The sequence below is a fragment of the Charadrius vociferus genome, unplaced genomic scaffold, assembly GCF_000708025.1.
Source record: "Charadrius vociferus isolate BGI_N301 unplaced genomic scaffold, ASM70802v2 scaffold459, whole genome shotgun sequence".
NCBI lineage: Eukaryota > Metazoa > Chordata > Aves > Charadriiformes > Charadriidae > Charadrius > Charadrius vociferus.
This window is the reverse complement of record NW_009650249.1, coordinates 1898159-1920046: the sequence shown is the minus strand read 5'-3', so window position 1 is coordinate 1920046 and position 21888 is coordinate 1898159.

The following is a 21888-nucleotide window of genomic DNA, read 5'->3' as shown; positions in this document are numbered from 1 at the left end:
TCATCACACTCTACTTGTAGCCAAGGGAGAGAAACAGGGACCCCCAGGGAGCCTTTCCTCCCACCCAAAACACGGCAGGCGAATCGCCTGGTGGACCACACCGGCTTTTGTGTGGACGTGGAGGGAGTTGGAGGGGGGGAGGAGCTGGCTCCGACTTAGGCATCCAGCTTTGAGATGTCTAAAATCAATAGTGCAATCCTACCCCACACTCCTCGCTGTGCGCCTCCTTCCATTTCCTACATAATTCCATCTTCCTGACCACAGTTTCTGCTTCGTGCTGGCAACCGCCCCTGTCATTGATGCAGTTTCAGGTCATTCCTCTTCCAGTTTGCTGGCCTCACTAACCTTTACCCTTAAATTCACTCTTTCACCGCCCCCTCACTCAGAGCTGCCCCTGTGCAAATATGCCCACGTGGGACCTCTCTTTCAGCACTGCCACCATATCTTCAGGCAGTCATGTCTCTTCATCAGCCACAGGTTTGCTGCTGCGAGTGCAAAGGATACAGCAGCATCTGGGGATGGAGAACAAGGTGAGTGATGTCCCCACCTGAGAGTTGCTCTGCGGACTGAAAATGCTCCAGCAAACCTCTGTCTGTCACTGTTCCCATCAGACAAAGGACCCTGAGCAGGTCCCTGGGGGCTGCGAGTCAAAATGTGGGCCTGGTGGCTCCCTCAGAGATGCCCCCGGCTCTCCATCTCCAACAGCTCTCCCAACCTCGGACCTCCTTGAAGAAAAGTTCAATGACTGTGTCCACCTCAGCAAAGGCGCTCAGCTTTCCTCCTGCAGCCTCTGCACGAGACAGTGTCTCTAAATACATTTTCCAAAACAGATTATTATTTACTCACCCAAGGCAAAGAAAAATATTCCAACACGAGGCAGCCTCCTGCATTGCTCTTACCCAACCCCTGGCGTGTTCCTCTCCGGGTGCTGTAATTTGGGACAGGGAAGGCAGACAGACTTGATGTGGTTTTTCTTTCTCCTGGAGTTTCTCCAGCACACTCATCCCCTCCTCCCCAGGCCGAGTAGCTCTCCTTCCCCTCTCAGCCAACATATAATTGTCCTCTGATATTAGGGAGCTAAATGAAGAAACAGTTTGTTAAACTACTTGGAGCTGGGTAAATAGACTTTTTCTAATTAACAGTCCCAAACCTGTGCCCTGCCTGATGGACCAAGCTGTCCTTCACCATTGCGACTGCTAGAGATTTTGAAAGGATCAGTTCCACAGTTTAAAGGTAACTTTTCACACAGCATCCACAGCACTGCTGATGTCCTCAGGGGTGCCTGGGATGGCAGTGAACTGCATGGTGTTAGGAGGTGATCCTATTTTACTGTCTCATCCCTCTGCTAAATAAAAGGCCTGATCCAAAATACCAGACAACCCCCGGCGTAGGCTATTATTAGTTTTCAATTATAAATTAATAGATTAAAAAGTCATGCTGGTTAATTACAACAGGCTAAAGCAGTAACCTGGCTTTACAGCAATGTTAACATGTGATCAAAGAAGTAAAAGCAATGGGATGAGGGCAGGGAAACACAGCGAGAGATCACATGGGAGAGTTATAGGGAAGGAGGTTGTCACTTTCATGTCTTCCACTGAAAGCTGTGGCTTCATCAGCATGGACACGCTGTGATTCGGAGCCAAGAGCTGGAGCTCCCCTCCCCACCGATTCCCAGAGGACCTGCACACAAAACCTCTGCTGCCTGAGAGAGCAGCAGGACCAGTGGCGGTGCCGAGGCAGAGGGACATCGCTTCCAACACCCACTTGCAAACACCATTCTGTACTCTGCAACTGTCCACAGGTTTCATTATTGTTGATACCAAACTATAAATAAGCACGCCCCAAATCAACAGTGCCTTCCTCTGGCTTTGAATTATTTTCATGGATTCTCCTCTTGAAATTGCAGCAGAGTTTTGGTTCGAAGCTTCGTGGAAGATAAATCATGCAAGGAAGGAGACGGGACAGTCTGCACTCCTGCAGCTGAGTCTATAAAACCCTGCTGTGCCGCTCGCACACGTACTGGTTTCTGAGGGGGACGGCTTCTTCTCTCACTGATGTCTGCACAAGGCATCTCACCCCTTGCAGGGCAAGCTGGATCTGGCCCACAGTTTCTCTAACGCTTGCCTAAAAAAACAAGCAAGCCCCAGCAAATTGAGCAGTGGCAGCCGAGTCATTAACAACCCCCGTGATGCCTTCTGGCCTGCTGTTGGGTTTCACCACATCTAGCAGAGGTGACTGGTGGGGACAGGGGGATGTGGGTCTGCATGCCACCAGCATGGCCCCTGAGGGCTGGGTTGCATTTTGGTGACCGAAGCATCAGCAGAGTGTGTGCAAACCAGTGTTGGGGGATGCACAAAGAGGAATTTCCCCTCTGTGTCTTGTGGAAAGCTGTTGCCCGGGGTTAGGACTGTGCCTTCCCAGTTAATGGTCTCCCTTTGGCCGCACCAGAGCCGGGAATTGCCTGGAAGAGAGAGGCAGGGCTGGCTTTTTACTGCTGCTAATGAAGAGTGATCCCTGCCTGACCCTCGCATCACATGAGTCTTGGCATGGTAGGTCTGGCTGCACTTTACAGGGCAAAGCCCGTTAAAGAGGAGAGACTGAAGTTTATTGCCCTGTTTGAATTCCGCATACCTCCAGATGAAAAACAAGCCACTTAAAATGATAAAAGAGCCTGCTTTTTATTTACTGGAGTGGCAACAAGACTCCTAGCTACGTCTCTCTCGTAGGCTGTATTCATGCAGATCTGACACTACCAGGCACACGGTCTTTCTTGACATGAAGCAACTGCCTATTTGAAGGAGAGGTTTGAAGGGTGCTGCAGAAATGCCCGCCTGCCTGCTAGTCCCCTGACTCTGCGGTCAAGGTTGACCCATCCTTGAGCCCTTCCCTCCCATCCCTCCTGCCATGCCAGCATCCCCCTGCTGTGCAGGAGAGCGGTGGGATGGGCGAGAAGGGATGAAATCGGTGGTGAGTGTCCCAGAGGAGCAGCCATACAGGGGAGGGAAGGCGAGGAAAAGATGGGAAGAGAGACAAGGTGTGCTGCTGCAAAGGGTCAGGCTGATATCTGAATGGGGTGGAGAGGGTCTGAGACAGGGAGAGACTCTAAAACACTGAGGAAGAGGAAGGTAGAGAAGGGGAGGAAGGAATAGTGTGGGCCTGACCTTGAGAGGGGAGAAGAGGGAACAGCAGCGAATGGACACCAAAGCCACAGTGAAGGAGGAACAGGCATCCCTCAGCCCATCGGTGGGGTGGGACAGGAGAGAAGGGGTGACATGCCCAAGGGTGGGGACGTCCTGCAGCCCCAGCCCAGGCCCCACAGCTCTTCCTTGGTCAGTCAGAGACCGGGGAGGGAGGGAGGAGAGCGGTGGCAGGGTCTCGGGGGAACGCAGTTAGCAGGGTAGAGCCAAACCAAGGTCTGAGAGTTTAACCAGCTTACCCTACACAACCCCCTGCTTCAGCTTTGGTGGGTCGCATAAAGCCCCACTTTTTACAGTTTTCTGGCTCCCAAGTCCTACTGATTTCAGCGCGTTACAGACAGACTGTGAGATCCACAGTCCCCCGGGGCCGGGGGCTGCAGAAGCAGGCGAGGTGAAGGTGTCTGAGTGATGAGCACTTTGCAAGGCAGTTCACCCCCCGCTATCCCTGCACGTGTTCGCGTGATGCAGATGCAGATGACTCTGTCGGCACATGTGCTCTCTACAGCATTACATCATTGCAGTGAAACAGCACCAGGTAGCAATGCAGCATACTGCAATCAAGGGCCAGGGCAGGCTTCCTGCTTCTCCCTCCAAAATAAACCACAACAGCACTTGGTGGGAAAGGGGAGGCTTTCAGCTGGTAAACGTTGGGGTTTTCACCAGCCCCATCACCTAAACACTTGTGCCACAGTCCTTCAAGGAGGCTATGTCCATCAGATTTAGGAACCTGGGTGGACACACGCAGTGCAGTGATGGGACCCCACAGCGCAGTCCACTGCTGTGATTTAGAGGCTGCTATGGGAGAAACAAAAGTGTCTGTTCAACGTGCCATCCTGGGATGGAGGACAAGCTGTCACGGCAACTATATCAGTGTCATTCCAGAGTCAGGACATACGTTGCAAAACAAATACGACTTAAGGTGTCACCCCACGAAGCCAGAGGAGCCTGATGGGAGTTTGAATCCAGACCCAGGTGAGAGGCTGTCCCCGTTGGATGTGACAGCGAGTGGACACTCACTTCTGGAGCCAGCAAATGAAGGTGGCCACATATGAGACTATTTGCATCCCATCCTTGTCTGTATAGAAAACCTACAGGAACCTCTTTCAGTCCAAGAGGGTAGGTATGCTGAACCTTTGACGAGGAGGAGGAGTTATATTAGTATCTGAACGGCAAGAAATAGTCTCAGCATTTGGGCCAGAGCTCTGATCTGCAATGTTTGTGTTGTTTCACAGATCACGCTGGTTGCAGAGAAGGTTGTGTGTCTGTTTATAGACACTTCATTATCAAAGTGATGCTGATAAACTGGAGCAAATTCCTCCGGGGATTTTTTGAGACGCGGCTTTGCAAAGGAGGCTAAAAGGACTAAATGTGCTCAGGATTTACAAAAGGACTCAGTTAAATGATGACATGCTGTCTGTCAGGGAGAAATGCTAACTACCTTGAAGGGGGAACATCACTTTAGGTGGTTTGCAGTGGTAAAACTTCTTGTGATGAATCTAGGCAAACGAAAAATTAGGCTGGGTCTTGGAAAGTCTAAAAGGATGTTATAGAAAAACTTGCAGAGGTTTTTTGAATGGGAACTTAACAGAGGAACAAAAAATGACTTTAAAAGGCAATAAAAGAACTGACATTTTCAGATGAATTACATGGCTATCACCATATATTTCCTTTCTGTGATCTTTAATGCAGCTACAATAACTGCTTTGTTGAATGAAGGGCTTGGCCATTCTTCTAGACCATTATTGTTCCACATGCATTTTTACTCCTACCAATTTTAGTCAGGCAAATAATTTGCTACGTGCAGCTTATTACAAAACCAACCCCCTTTTTTCCTGTTTCCCTACTGTAAACACAGACCAGTTTATGTGACTTTCTTCACTCTTCATTTATTTGGCCAGTGCAAACAAAACTCGGTTCTTGTGTCACCCGCAAAACTTTTCCATGATTATTCACAAGGTGTGTGTCAGGCAAGATGTGTAACCGGTTTGCTGAAATCATTGACACTATTTCAGATTTTTGGCCAGCATCCCAAAATTAGCTATACAGGCAATTTTGGCATGGCATTTTGGCATCCTTGTGCAAGTATTTGCTTTTTGCAAAGGACAGTCATATTCCTACAAATGAAATGTCCCTGCTTCCACGGATGTACATGTAGGATGACCTGCAAGCATCGGTGGTACGTTCAAAGAGAATTGACTTCAGACATCACTGAAAGATTTACGATTCTGTACTGTTTGTATGGGCGTCTACCTGCAACTTGGGAACAGGAATGCTGCTGTACTGTGCTCAAGGCATGGTGCTTTTCAAGTGCATGATAATATTGCTGCTACGGACCACGCTTGCATGAACAGGTTAGCACGACTGGCATGAGAGAGGAGTTTGTTCACTGAATCCGGGGATGGCACCCACTGGGAGAAACTGCAAGCCTGTCGGAGGAGAGGATTGGAATTCAAAATGATCTTGATAAATTGGAGAAATGATCTGAAAAAATGGACCTCAATTCAGTAGGGACAAGTGCCAGTAGATACGCGGTTGCACTAATAAGGCATAGAAAGAACAGTTTGGGCAGCAAATGCAGAGGAAAAGGAAAAAAAAAAAACAACCAGAAAAGTAGAATTGTAAGCTGAACAGAAGTGGCAATGTGATTCAAGAGAAAAATAAACCAAAGAGAGAGGGAGTGCGACCATGGAGAGAAAAACAGGAGCGTGGAGAACAGGACCTACAGGGAGGGAGTGGAGGACTGGAGCTGCTGATGCCCCAGCGCTGGTGGGATGCCCAGCAGTCTTCCAACACATCAAGTCTCTGCTGAAGGGAGGGAGAAGCAACCTGCAGCCCATGGTGAAGAGCACAGAGATGAGCTCAAACTGCAGCCAGAAAGAGGTTCAGACCCACTTGAAGACAAAGGTGGACAGCAAGCAGGCTGGAAAACCAGGTATCAGGGAGAAACCTGCAGCAGAAAACTCCTCAAGATCTCTTCTTGGCTGATTTTTTTTCTATATTTCTGCAAGCTGATTTGAGCATCAAAGCTACTAGTCTGTGGTGCAGTTGGAAAAGGCAACGCAGTCCTACCTCAACTGCAGCGAATTCCTCCCTGGATAAATCAGGCAGTAGGCTCAGAGTTTCCACTGCCGGCTAATCCATGCCCAGCCTGCTCCGGGTACAGCTGCCTCTCTGAGATTAGCTCCAGGATCATGCCCTGACCTTTACCTCTCCTTCCTTAGCCATTTTTGTTTACTTACTAAAATGATTTAGAATTCCTCCATATTTGAGCACCTTAATGCATTTGGAGTCATGCAGTACCTGGTGAGTGACACCAGCAACCATGAGTGCAGCGGACAGGATTGCAGAAACTGCTATGGACTGTTCAACGACCTCAGCTGAGTGGGAAAACAGGTGTCCCCTGTGAAATCTGCATCGCGCGGGGCAGGAGCTGGCCATGCTTGCAAAAATTTTTCCCACCCATTTGCATGGTGCGAGCAATTTGTTTTGTTGGGTCAGAAAATATTATGGCTTGGCTTTATTTTATAAGTTTTTTTCTTGTTAAGGGGTGTGATAACTCTGATGAACCTACAGTTCACTGAGGGATTTTTAGTTAAGTTAAAAAAAAAAAAGACAGGAGTGCACAGGGTTAAACTTCTGGGAAAGCATGTGCCACAGCCTGGGAAAGTATCTCACCGGCCTGAAAATGGACCTTTTTGCTTTTCACGTCCCGTTTCGTATTCTCAGGGGGAGAGGTGGTATACAGTTCCCTCCAGAAAAGGATTCGGTCCATCTTAACACCAGTTTATCTTTTATTTCCTCCTGCTTGTCTTAAGTTAAGGCTACTTCTGCTCTTTGTGTTGAGAATGGCTTCAACACGAAGCTTAATTTTTTAAGGGAAAACTTACAGTGTCTATAAACATCCAGCAGCAGCAGTGGGAAGTTTTCTTTCCTTATCTCAGTGTTCCCAGATGGTTTTCCCACTCCCCTGCCCCACTGAAGTTTTGGGGGATGACATGCCCTGGATGTTTAGATGTCATGGGTTCAGTGAGCAGCAATCCAGTGTGTGACAGTGACAATGGCCACTCTGTCCCCCCGTGCAGAGAGCAGGCTCGCAGGGGGCTGGGCTCATGTGGATGCTGTGCTTGTGGAGGCACTTTGCTCCTGCAGGTTGTTCGGGTGCTGAGTTTTTGGGCTGTTTCCAGCTTCCTCGAAGCACTGCTTTTCCCATTAACTTCTCTGCACCTCATCTCCTTGACTGTGGGATCGGGGAGGCTCTCTGTGGTCAGTGCACACAAGAAGTACCAAAACCTTCTCTCCTGCCTCCTTATCAGACATTGTGAGGGTTGCTGACGTAATGTAAGTGAAATACCTTAAATATCAGGACCCAAAACCTTATTGTGAATGGAGGACAGCAAAATATTTGATCTATGAACCCTATATAAGTACTAATCATCATCCACAAGCTGTAGGGCAGCGGAGTAGATGTAGAGTCTGAGGTGTCACGTCATCAGAAGAGTTTTACAAGCTGGAAGGTACCATCCAACAAGTTTGTTTTGAAAATCACCGCTGGCATTTCATTTTGCCTGTGCTAGTCCCCGATGTGGCTTGTGAGCAGCCAGACCATGAGCCCACACTGCCCTGCCAGATGGGTGATGGCCGTCCAGGGCAGAGCCTGGCCCAGCACCCCCACCTTTTGGGTGCTGTAAAAGAAAAGTGCTGTATTAATGCAGCCCCAAGCTGAGACGAAGAGAAATTCAAAATTCACAGACGGACATGACTCAGGAAGCAGATATTCTTCATTTGGTAGAGGTAGGTAAGGGGAAACGTTATGTCTTTTTTCCCTAGATGTTAAGCCATGACTTCTCTGCCCACAAGTGGAGGGACCTGTGGTTTGGGAGAGCATGGTGCAGGTCTGCCTCTTCCATGAACTTGTTGTGTGGTGTTGCAAAGACATTTCACCTCCGTGCTGTGTGTCTGCTTTGTCTGACTCTGCAGAGCTTTACCAGGGCAGGCTGCTACATTTTTGTGCAGTATTTGGGACGCCGTTAGAGCCCTGGTAGACCCAGAGGATCCTGGAAATCAACAGCACTTTCTTAGAGGGTCCTGCAAGGTTTGATTTTTCCTTGGGTCTCCTCAGTGGGGAACAGAGTAGATTGACAGCTTCTTACCCCAAAGTGTGGCTGGATCTTAACAGTGAGACTAAGGTGCGGAACAAGAGTGAGCATGGATATTCAAGTCTTACCTGGGAGCTCATCACCCTCATGAAGGCCTCATTTCTTCAGGCGCATGAGGGGGTTTCTGGTTGTGCCAACTGGAACAGCTTCACAGCAACAACTGCCCTGAAGTTGCTACTTTTTCTTTCCCTCACGTTCCCCTTCAAGGGATAAGGAGTCACTTCTCACCCAGCTAGAGCACTTTGATCTCCCGGGCTGTGGGATTTTTGGCTCTGCAGCCCATCTGGTAGGCCCCCAGTGGGGTGTCTGCTGGCCAAAGGATTTCCCGTTGTCCTGCAGTAACCACCAAGCTTTGCTGCAGGGACCCATATCATTTTTCCTCCCTCCCTCTTGGATATGCAATAAACATCCCAGCAATCAGGTCAGGATACTGTGCTCAGAGGAGCTCTGGGGTCATTGTGTTGCGGAAGGGGGATATATCAGAGCCATGGGTCGTACCTGTGTTATTGATGTATGGTACTGGTGCCATACCTACACCATCTGTGTGTGTGTGCCACCAAAATGATGATCCAAGCGCTGCAATGATATCCATGATGCTACTCTTGCTCCATAGCCTGCACCAGCAAGCTGGTCCCGCCTGCTACTTTTTGCCCTGTTTGGCCCTGTTGTGCTTTCCTCCTTGCCCCACTGTCCAGCCCAAGCACTGGTAGGTGTCACAGGGATGGACACCAGTGACAGCAGGGCTGCAAGGATGGGAGAAGAAGGACACATTGAGAAGGACAGATCTGAGGCATCACCCTTGCCTCCTGCATTGCGAAGCATGGAGGAGGACCCCCCCATGCCAAAACAACCCCCAGGTTCCACTGGCATGGCAACACTGGCTGCATTGCACAGGGATTTTCTCCAGTGCCTGGACCACGAGGTGGCCCACAAGGAGCAGTGAGATGCTGAGCTGAATCACTCTGCCTTCCAAACCATGGTTATCTCCCTGAGCGGCGCATCTTCCTGTGCAGGTGACACATGGGGACAGCCTACTCAGCGGGCCATAATGTGATGTTCCTGTCACCTTTTGTAGGACATATTTTCCAAGCAATCTGCAAACGCCAACCACGGCGTTTCTCATGTGTAACGTTGGCAGGGAGGAGCGCGGCAGAGCTGAATTTAGTCACATCGCTCTCCCGATGTGTCACTGCTGAAAGGTCACCGCATCTCTCCTTACCCTGCTGGCGTGGTGCCTGAGGGAGCGGGCAGCATTGTATAACCAAGCCTTGTCAGGACCTTTTCGCACTTGGCAGGGCAGCCATACCTCCGACTATTATTTCCTGCAAACAAACAGCCTCAGTGCTTTGCAGTACCCTCAGAAACCCTCTGTGCCACGGGGCTGGCATGTAGCTGAGCCCACTGCGGAGACGATGCTGCTGTTTGACTGCTCTCCATCTTCTCCACAGCTTGGCCACTGCCACCACACTCCCACAAGGCCAACCCTCTCTTCTGTATTTTCCTTTTCTGACAGCTGTTGACATCAAACCTTGAATCTGGAGAGCTGCAAAAAGAAGAGCCAGGCACGCCGGGAGAGGCAGCATGATGGCAGAGTAGAGAGCAGGCAAATAAGTAATGATAGGCCATATCGCACCGTCTGGTTGTGATGCTGCAAAGTCTCCAGCAAGGAGCACAGCTGGGAGAACAGCCCAGGGAGGGGGACTGGTGTGCTGCGCTTGGTGCCCGAGGTCCCCCAGGGTGATGGGCACAGAGGTGAGAGGGCGTCATGCTGCAGGATGTGGCTGTGCATCATAGGCTGCCATCATGTCACACCTGCCTTGGGTCTCTTCTTGGTCTTCCAAGCTCCCCAGCCTAATCTTCTCCCTGCCCACTTCATGGCAGAGCCTTTCCCCTCCAGGGTGCTGGAATAGACACTTTTATCCATCCTACAAACAAAAGCTGGACTGGGGAAAGGGACTAAATTTATTCCTGAAATAATGTTGCTGATTTGTGCAGTTGAGAATTTTGCCTGAAAGTCAGGGATCTGCTGTCTTTTCTCCCAGAGCAGCCCGTGAAAGCAGTGATGCTCTTTGTGGCTCTAGAAATCAGATCAGCCAGATGGATTGGAGGTGACGAATATGCCTGAAAGAACCAGATGCAAGCGGTAAAGAAGGGGCCCAGCACAGCAGGACAAACAGCAGAGAAATGGAAACCACTCCATGGAATCATGGAATCATGTAATCATAGACTCATGTAATCATAGACTCATGGAATCATAGAATGGTTTGGGTTGGAAAGGAACTTAAAGACCTTCATGCGTTTGCAGCCGGTCCTCAGCACTGCCCTTCTTTCCCTGACTGCAGCGGGACCTTGGCCATCACTGCCGGGCAAGGTTGGTCCCACCCAACGCCCACCTGGGGCTGCCCAGACTTCTCCAGGGAAGGGAGCACCAGCTCTGCTTGAGCATTGCCCGTGCACGATTGCCCACATGGCCCTGAGGTCTCCCAGCCACAAGCGCTGGCTGCTCCCATAGCGTTCTTCCCTGAGTCACATCACCTCACGGGGGACAGTGGTTCACCCCAGGGACGCGACCGCAGTGGTGGGAGTGGAGTGGCCGCAGACACTCACATTCCCAAACCCCTGAGAGTGTGAGCTCACCTGCCTCTTGGGAGGAAAACGCCGGCACAACGCAAACCCTCGGATTGCTTTGTTCAGAGAAAGAAAAAACAAACATTTTACTTCTTAATTAACATCCTTCAACCCTCAAACACGCCAAGCAATTATTCCTTCTATATGTCACTCCATCTAACAACTAGTTAATAATAAAAGTCATGCTGGTCTGCAGCCTTCAAAGCCAGGAAGCAGGTTTTAGAGTTAATCTCCTTTCACAACAAGCTTCAAAACATGTCTGTGTTTATTCTGGGACAAACCCATTGGGAACAAATAGGCCTGAACAGGGTGAGCAATTTTTTTTTTTTTCCTGTATGGGATTTTTTTAATATATTGTTATTAAGAAAAGTGAATAATCGAGGAAAGTGCTTTGAAATGATGGCTGGAAGGTGGCAGCAGGTAGGGCTTTGAGCCAGTGAGCCTGGACTATCTCTGAAAGCAAAAGCCCTTCAGCTGCAAAGCACCGGTTGAAGGCTGTGCCACCCTCACCCTGCCACCTCACCCTCTCCGACCTCCTTCAGCCTTTCACCATTCACTTCATCTCACTTGGGGCTGAGTTTCAAGCTTGCCCACAAACCCACCCTCATGCCCATAACCTCCCTGAGCCGTGTTTAGGGCAATCGCTCGTGGTGCCCAGGTAGTTTAGCATAAGCAATGCTGAACTACTGCCAGGCTTTTAGTGTCCTCCTGCTGCTGTGGCCAAGGGCTGTGAGTCCTTCTTCAGGAACAATGGCCCTAAGACTGCTTCTCAGTGGCAGGATGGAGCATCTCCAGGCTACCTGGACCATCCCTTTCCCAGGTCTGGATAACCCAAGCTGCCTGAGGCTCACTGGAGGTTAAGGTGAGCTGCAGGTCCTCCTGGCCAATGGAGATGTGGGTGCAGAGTGCGGGGGACATGCCTCGGTCCTGTCCCGGCGTGCAGTCAGGATGTGGGCAACCGAGCATCCAGAGCCAGAAGCTGGGAAACTGGCTGGTGTGGACAGCAACGAGCATCAAAAGTGCTCTGATTCACCCTGGGGAGAGGCCTCTTGCTGGTAATTGCATTTTTTCTTCAAGGACTTCTATGTTCCTTTCCCAGATTTCTGTATCCCCATGTCTTGAACAGGACAATCCTTTCCCAGTGCAACAGGCAATGGGGGAATGGGGAAACTTAGCCCAAAGCACTAGAGACATCAAAGTGAGGGAGCGCTGTAATTCATGACCTCTCTGCGAGGCAGGCTCAGAGAGAACAAGAAAAATTCCTCCAGAAAGATGTGCCAACATGAGCAATGTGAGGGGAGGAACACTTTGGGGAGACATGAAGCAATTATTAAACATCTGTCTTTCTGAATAAGGACTCAGATGTTCAATGACAGCAGATGATTTGAAAAAGAGAAGGAAGTGACTAGAAATAAAAAAAAAAAAAGTAATGCAGTTGCACCAAGCAAAGAGATCAGGTCTGGACATGGTACTGCAGAAACCAAGGCAGGAAAGACAGAAGAGCCCAAGCCAGCTTAGGGGAGGTGCTTTCCCACAGCCCGGGGAATGAATCAAGGCTCCAGCCTTGCTCCAGCAGTTCAGGCTGCCTGCGGAGGTGGCCTTCCCTCTGGGCCACTCACAGCCAAAGGGTGTTTTCGTGTGCAGCTTCAGTGCTTTCAGGTGGGAGCAAGCACCTAAATACCTCCTTGGTCTGGTGTTTGGTCTCACTGGGTCCTGGCACCTCTGCTAAGAAAGTGCTGCCACCATCCCTTATGGAGGAGTGATGGGGATGAAGACTTTCCACTTTGGGGTCCTTGAGCACTGTGTAATGGGTATCTCCAACATTTTCCTCTATAGACTTACTGGGAGGGATGGAAGAGGGTTAACATCACTCCCAGCTGATAAAATTCCCATTTCTGAGACCCTTCTGAGCTAGGGACAGCTTTCACCCGCTGCATGTGGAGTGTCTGGCAGGAGAACAATGAAAACACCAATGCAGGTGTCACTGTCTCTTGTGAGAAATGTGTCCCACTTCTTAGATTTTTCAGGAATTAATTGAAAAGATATTTGTGGGTTCTGTTGTAATGGGGGTTGCCATGACAACCGCTACAGCTACTCAGAAAAAAACCAGGAAGGGCTCACACTGTCACTGAGGCCATCTGTCCCTTCCATGGAGGGTCATTATAAAGCCCTGTACCAACCTCCCCGAGCCAAATCTTCATTTATGGTGATAAAAGTGCTTGGTACAATTTATCAAAAAGCTTCTCTCCTGTATCACTGTTTCTTTTTTCTGCACTGACATGATAATTTCCTCTATATCGGTGCAAATTAAATTCTAATGAGGAAGCTTCGCATTTCAATGTGATGGAGAGCTTTTCTTCTCCAAGATGCACAGAAGCATCGCGCTCACTGAGGAGGGAGGGGAAGGGATTAAATATGGATCAAGGTGCATGCGACAGGAGCACGCTTCTCTCGCCTGTGTCTCTGATGCTGCCTCCCAGCGCTCAAGGTGCAGGAGCCCTTCAGCAGCCCTGGGAAAGGCAGTTTTGCTAAGGTGTCTTGTTATTATTTGCCTTAATACCGGGGTATTATGTAGCCTGGGTGGCCACGTGTTTCTCTCTGAGCTGAGACCACAAAGCCCTCCAAGGATGGAGGGATGAGCAGCTCCTGGAAAGGTGCCTGGGATGCAGCGGTGGACAGGGCTGCCTGGCCCTGGGCAGGGGGAGCGGAGGGGAGCGCAGGCACTTCCCTGCTGTGAGACCGGGGGCTGCCCTCGGAGTGTTTTGGGTGACACATGACACCACGGTCCTTGCTATGTTGCTACCTCCAGGTCCTCCAAGTCCCACAGGGGAGGAAGAGGATGGCCTCCACCGCTGCAATTTGATCCGGAGGATATTTTCAGTTGTGCTTTCTCCCTGACACCGCTACAGAGAGGCCACCCCCGCATCTCAGCAATGTGAACTGTCCTTGCAGCTCCGTCATCTCCATCGTACCGCCCATCTGATGGATGACAGCCTGGGGACCCCCTGGCAGGGGGCTGTGTCAAGAGCTCTTTGCATGCAGGGGAGATCCTTGGCAGGGTATTAGATGGGGGAAATGCAGAGATGGTGGGGTCTGGGGGCTTCTCTGCCCCACGGATCCATACACTGGTACTGGCGTGGCAAGGGGGGGATGAGAAGAGCTGAAGCATGGAAATCTGCTCTCCACATGGCAGGAACAAATCCCAGCCCCACGAGAGGAAAACACAGGGGGAAACTTCAAAGGAGAGCCCCAGCTGAAGCTCAGCAGAGTGACAGCTTTTCATTTGGATCCTCTTTGGGGCAGGACGGTCTTGCTCGAGGCACAGGGAGGCTGGGTTGCTCCAGGTTCAAGTCCAGACAACTGATTTCCATGGTCACTGCAAGCTGCTGAATACTCCTCTGCCACAAATTCCCCATCAGAAGCCGGGGGTCAGAAAGCCCAGAGCTTCACCCACGGGCAGGAGGAGGCTAAACCTCTAAATTGTTGCAGAGCCCATTCCCGGGGCTGCTGGGACCCTGCCAGCAGACTGTCAAAGTCTATTTGAATCTGACATTCAGTGTAAAGTCAGGAGCAGGCAGAGAGACCACTCCAACCAAAACTGCATTGGTATTAGCATGACCCCGTAATGTGAATCTGCCGCGCCCGCGTGACGCTGTGCATCAGAATAATCCCTGACATCTGCTGCGATACAGGGCCAAAGCCACCCTCGGTGGAAACGGCAGGGCTTTATTTGACTCAGTGGCCTTTACTCCAGGGTTGCTTTTGGTCCCGGGAATGCAAGTTGCTGCCTTCGTTGCGTTATTTACTGGATGCCTGTCTGTAGTTGTAGCTGCACTTTTTTGGATGGCAACGCGTATCCTATGCTTTGGAATCTGCTTATATTGAAGCTTCACAATGAAACTCAAGCCAAAAGATGCCAGGCAGAAAGCGAAAGATTAGAGGCCCTGGAAGAAGGCGGTCAGTCTGAGCCATTGTTTTTCTAGGACTGCTAATTCCAAGCAATCTCAGTGGTAAACAAAGTTTGCAGCAATTGTAGAAAAAAAGAAAAGTATGTAATTGAACTCTGTCCTTCCTTGGAGAAATGCAGCTGCTGGGTTGTTCCAGAAATCTTTTCCTGGAAGGAAATAATGAATTATTCTGGAGAAGTTGTTCAGAAGTTGCTTGGAAGACTGGGATTTGAGAGTGCTGCAGAGTCCTCAGCCCTGTCCTGGTGCTGGGGAGACTGATGTGCCTTTGGCCATGTGAGGAGCATCAGAGTCCTCAGAGCTGCCCACAGGGTGCTAAGTCCATGTCCTGTTGTATGTGCACACTGTGTTTTGTACACACTGTACAACAGGAACCATCTCATTTCCATGAGACTATTAATCTGTATGATCCACAGAACACCGTGGCTGATAAGGTCATCAGAGCTAGACAAAGTAAAGCTCTGCTGCACTAGTATGTGCCATGACTGTATGGGCTGAACATGACATAGGCAATCCCAGGAAAACCCTGGAGTCACAGACAAGCCAAACACCACTCAACTTGCATGTGATACCTTTAGAGTGAGCCAGGCAGGACAGGCCAATTCAAGAAGTAATAAACTCCTGCATAACACCCCATCCCATTTGCAGAGAAAGCAAAAAAGCCAACCCAAAAGAAAAGGAATGGAGAGGAACAAGGGAAGGGGAACAAGAGTGCAAAGACATCAAATGAAAGCATATGCCCTTTGGCCCAGGAACTGGTGAGCACAGAGGAAGGAGCTTAGAGGGGTTAGTGGAGGACACTTCCAGAATTTAGTGTCTTCCTGTTTTATCTTTTGGGACCTGATTTTTCTTTTGGGAATGCCATTTCCCAGATCGCAAATAGAAACTTCCTGTGACTCTTCTTATTATTTCAAGACTCAAGTTCCTCTTCCATTGAGCGTAGAGGGGTGGAAGGACTTACCATTTGCATTGGCTCAGCTGCTGTGATTCCCAGGGAAGAAAGCAGAGTCAGGAGCACTGGATGTTTTGGATCTCCTCTGCGGCTTCACGCACATCATGGTGTAACTTTGGTAGAAGAATTAGTGAAGCTTGCCCTGCTGCGCTCAGTCCCGGGAGGGCAACGCCTTGGCTGGGGTGATGCTGACACATGTATCCAAGATGCATTGCTGCATGCTCAGCCTTTAACTTGGGAAAAGAAAATGTGCTTTGGCAGACCTCTTGGAAAGGCTTTGGACACACACTTCAGGAACAGAGCCCTGCACAAGCATGTTCCCCGTGTTTCTGGAGGCAAGCTCCACGTACCCATGTGTGCGGCTGTTGTAGGAGCAGAGCAATACACTGGTTTTCCACATGAGGAATAAGTGAAGGTGCCAGGCTTGTTCCCCAAGGTCTGGACCCAAACCAATAAGCTGGCAGGAGAAGAAGGGCTTTCCTTATGTGAAGCCGGAGTTTGCGCTGGTGTAAAGCAGAACAGCTCCGGCGGAGTAGCACTTGCTCACTTGTGAATGTAATGGGGGCTGCAGCAAGGGAAACTCTGATTTTTTATATACCTGGATTTGCAACAGAGCTTTTTCCAACAGGATGAATGATTTATCTTCTAAAAGAGAGAATGATGTAATTTTTTCTATTTACCTTCCCTAAACAAAGAGCTGAGCTGGTGGCTGGTCTATTCCTGACCTGGATTTGCTAGAAGCTGTTTTGGTTGAATTTTGCAAAGCTGCTAAATAAGTCTCCACGTAAAATGAACAATTTAAGCAAATTTTTTAATTACTCTGCCCAGTTGCTATGTTGCCTCTCTTTGTTCTGGGACACCCAAATTTTACAGCCTGGCATGGTTAGTACATAGAAAAACACATCTCCTGTCCCCTTACTGGCCTAGGGACAGAGCAATATAATTAGAACAGTAATTGTCTATGTTAATGTGAATTATTGCTTTGTATTTATTTATTTCTTATATTGCTTGCAACAGTATAGCCTTATGAGGTGGCTGTCCAGCCCATGGATCATGAATGACAGGGAAGGGGAAAAAGAATAAATCCATAAACACTGTACAGCTCATCAGAGAGAGTGTGACACAGGTAAAGTTTGCTTTTCTGATTTTGCCAACTCCAGCCCTTTCCTTTCCTACTTTAGCCTATGTTTGGGGCCAGTGAAGTTTCTCAGAATTACCAGCTTCCCAGTTAAACATCAGGTCTTCTTGGACCGCCCTTGGTGGTGTGTCCCATCAGTGCAACCAACCAACACAGCTCTGTCTCCTTTCTTTGGGATTTTGGATGATGTGGGAAATTTTCCTCAGACCCCGGCCCATCATCAGCAGGTGGTAACGGAGTGAAAAAAAAGAAAACAGATCACCTAATTTGGGTGGTCACTTGGGACCACCTGCCGTTTGAACCTGGGCTGTAAGTCATAGCTTGCATACTCTAATGGTGTGTCTGTTGCTTTCCTTTTCATCAGAAAGGCCCACCTTGTTGGGCTTGTTGCTGCAAATATGCAGGACTTTGCTCCATCCTGTTCCCCTTCCCTGTTCCTCATGTCTCTGTAGCTCCTGCATCTTTGCTCTCCTGTTGACACTGATTTGGGATCTTTCTCATACACAACTTCACGGATTAGCTTCTCTGTGACTTTCCATCTGACTCACCATTTTGCCTTTCTAAATTTCCCTCATTTCTCCCTCACTGCACCTCTTAATTTATCTGCTGACATTGTTACCTTCTATTTAGCTCTGCAAACCATCCAGAGTGGTGGTTACAGGAAGGATTGACTCAGGAACAAGCCAGACACAAGGCAGTCTTGTCACTTGGGAGAAGGTATCTCTAAGAGAACTTGGCTCTCTAACTCCTCTGCAGTTTTCCTGCAGTTCCTTAGAGATATTTTTAAACCATGAGTGAAGATGACTGAATTTAATATGGCAATGCTGAGGATGCAAGAAAGTTTCAAAACTGAGCTCTTCTCATTCGACTCAAGAAAGTTAATCCCTTTATTATTTTTTAAAGGTGAGAGGGTTTGATTTTCTTCCAGTTACAAGGAAGAAGCTGCAGACACACGGATGCTTGACTGGTAACTCTCTGTCCTCTGGGCCAGAAGGTCCCTACCTGAAGTGTCTCAGCCAGGCATGGATGCTGTGAATTAAGGGTTGGATTCCAAAGTTGACTGAATGTTAATGTTTTCAGGTGCTTTAAAGACTATGAGAATGCTCCATCCCTGGAGGTGTTCAAGGCCAGGTTGGACGGGGCTTGGAGCTACCTGGGCTGGTGGGAGGTGTCCCTGCCCAGGGCAGAGAGGTTGGAACTAGATGACCTTTAAGGTCCCTTCCAACCTAAACCATTCTATGATCTTAATATGAGATTTCTGTCTTGAAACTATCAGACAGATAGATGGGTGGAGTGTTATTGATACACTGGGTGCAGACGCTCTGCAGCCTTCCCTCAGCCCCCAAAGCTACATACACCTGCGTTTTCATGCATGCATCTAGGAAAGGAAAGAGAACTTGGCAAAAAGCAGGGCAGCAGCTTAGCCCCATCTGGCAAAGGACATTTTCCAGCGACTTGTCAACTCAATTTTTTCAGGTTATTGGGAGATGATTAATGATACTGGGAACGTATGGAAATTTCAAGGATGTCATCACTGCTGTTCAGTCTGTAAACAATCTGCGATGGATGCAAATCCAGTTCTGAACAATAGTTCAACATGTCCATGGGCAAGAGGCTTCCCTACGAGAAGAAACCAGAGCTGCCAAAAACCTCATTGTTGGTTTGATGTGGATGGTGATTTAGCTTTACCAACACTTGCGGTGATGCTTCCATCATGCAGGAAGAGCACTCAAAATGAGTGAACAAAGACGTAATTTTTCATTACATGAAACCACAGCTTCTGCCTTTGATGAAAAAAAAACCCAAACCCAAATGTTTTCAGGCAGCATTTTGACACTGAATATCTGGAAATGGAAAGCAAGGATCACCACCTCTGTTCCCAATACCAAGCTTTCTGCCATTACAACTCCTTTGAAGTGCCAAGGAAAAGGTGAAGAAACACCCAATGTTCAAGGCCTTTTATGTTCATTTTATGTAAAGTTTTGACAGAAATTCTTTGCCGACATTCCAAAAACTCTACAGAGCTTCCTTTATGAGGGTTGCTGACTCAAATAAACATCTTCTGTTTACTGGTCTTAAATGGCCACCAGAAGTTTCTGGGAAATATTTTACTTGCCTGAATACATGTGTAAATAGATCCCATGAGATATAAAAAAATACTAGTTAGTACAGCTTCTCCATGAATGAAACCAAAAAAAGTCCATCCTACGTAGTCAGATGAATTTTATTAACTTGTGAAAAATTCTTGAGCTGTGTTTATCCATATTAGCGTATATCCCAGTTAAGGACACACAAGGAATTAGAGGACTTCAAAATGTCTTGTTCATACTCTGCTGAAAAGACTGTATTTCTGGAACATTTACATTTCCAAATAAGGAAAATGCTAATAACAGAAATCTGTGAATTAGCTACTGTTCACATAAAGAAATCTTTTCATCCATTTTTTTTCCATTCTCTTTGTTGCACAAGGGAAGCATAGCAATTAGCACTGATTGTGTGACTGGTAAATTATCAACTACTAACTTCCATTCTACAATACGTTTGAAAGACAGCTTTGATTGTAGAGACTAAGATCACAACTCACGATATCTAGGGTTCAAGGGCTTGTACAAGGCTATCTGAACATGGAGGAATCTCTAGCTTTCTGTGAGATTTACTAATATTCTGGGTAATAAACATTGCCTAGTATTACTGAAATTAAATTTGAAGATATTAACCTCTGAGGTTGTGTAACTGATAAAGAAGGATAGTCCTGAGATGTACAGTGACTCACAGCTGCCACAAATTTGTTTAGATCATACCAAACTGATCTAATTTCCTCTTTGACAGAGCAAGAGAGAGTAAAGAGATAAAGAGGAGCAGTAAAAAGTCATTTATCTTGAACTTAGAAAAGCTTTTGTATTGCCTCATACGGCATTTTCTTAAGACAGTTCTGGAAATAAGTTCTAAGGATAAATACTGAAAGGTACAAAATTGGTTGGAAAACCATACTGGAGCGAGAGATTCATGGCTCACTGCCAGACTGGTATTACTGGTACTGTACATGGGGCAGATCAGCACTGCTCACTGCTGTCCTTAATAGCTGGAGAGAGGGAAGGGAAGGGAAGGGAAGGGAAGGGAAGGGGAAGGGAAGGAGAAGGGAAGGGGAAGGGAAGGAGAAGGGAAGGAGAAGGGAAGGAGAAGGGAAGGAGCAGGGAAGGAGCAGGGGAAGGAGGGGAAGGGAAGGGAAGGGAAGGGAAGGGAAGGGAAGGGAAGGGAAGGGAAGGGAAGGGAGATAATATATCTGCTGCACATGCAATGACAGCCGGAAGAAGCTGCAAGCATGTTGAGCTGAGAGTTAAGACTTAAAATGACCTTGGTCAGTTGGAAAAATATCACAAAGAAACGTAACACTGTTTGGTAAAGATTAATGCAAAGTCTGGCAAATAGCATAAGACCAATCGTATAGATACAGGAAGAAGAACATCTGGATGGTCCTACAAAACACATGAGATGATAATGGTTTGCAAAGCGAACATGTGGCAAACTGCACCTGTTATACTGCTGCAAAAAAGGTAGTTCTGCAGTCCAGCAAAGATACGGGCTGATGGCAAAAAGCACAGAAGGGAACAAAAGGACCATGGGCTGAGATGTCTAAAAATAAGAATGGTGAGGGAAGACACACAGTAACAATTTCCAATGCACAAAGGACTACCAGAAAGAGAAAGGGTGGGATACACGCCCTGTGTGGGGGGCAGCAAGGACAAGACATAATAAGTGTAAACTGCATAGAGGAGGCTGGAAGTTAAAGTTTAGGAATATTATCTAATGGTGAGGATCTATGGGCATGGGGAATTGCCTGGGGTGGCTGTGGAAGCCCCATCACCAGGGATTTTGGCTGACTGTATGGACAAATGCTCTCAGAAACATACAGTTACAGATAAACTCTCCTCTGACAGATGAATGAAATGACATTTCAAGACCTTCATCAGGTTTATTTTCTTTAGTTGTCTTATTAATCCCTGTGTTTGGCAAAACTCAATGAACATAGTTAATAATAGCACTGGGGAGAATTGTTTGTTATTTTCCCTTATTTGGTGTCAGCAAATCTTTATTTGTGACCAGAAGGAAATCTTGTCTAGGAGCAGAAGGGGCTCAGAGTGCGTCTGCATTTGCTGATTCAGGCAAGAGCCCAGACCGAGCATCCTGCTTTCCTCCCCAGTTCTCCATGTTCTCCAGTACAGGAGCTGCAGCTAAAGCCAGCAGCATCATTCTCTCATTCTTGGTCTTTACAGGTTTGGGTTTTTTTGCTGTGCAACCTTAGCCACACATTTCATCTCAGCGAGCTGGGGTACCTCTTGCTGTGCAAAAAGGGAGATCCACCGGCTTGCATCTCACACTAGAAATTTGTATTTTTAAAGTACCTCAAGACCCTCGAACAGCAGATGCAGAAACACAAAGAAATGAGCGGGTTTGCAGACAGGGAGGGCCCTGCATGCCAAGAAACCTTTGTGCTCACTGCGGAGAGGTAGGAAGACACCTGAAACACAGCAGCAAAAGAACCACGTGAGGCATCCAAGCCCATCTCTCAGAAGCATGGACTAGACATACCCTTTTGAGCCCCCCCCAAGCCCCCACACCTCAGCATAACGCATCAAACCTATGACCCTTGGTTCAAAAAACCCTCAGAATACAATTTGCACAAAGTAGTCAAGACAGCCAAAAGATGCTATCAGTGCCTAGATATCGCATCCATCTTCATTGGCAGAACAGGCACAGTCCACAGAAGTGCTCCACAGCTTTAGGAAAGGCTGTATATACAATTAAATTTCCAAGGCCTGATCAGAGTCTCAGTGATATCAGTGTAAATCAG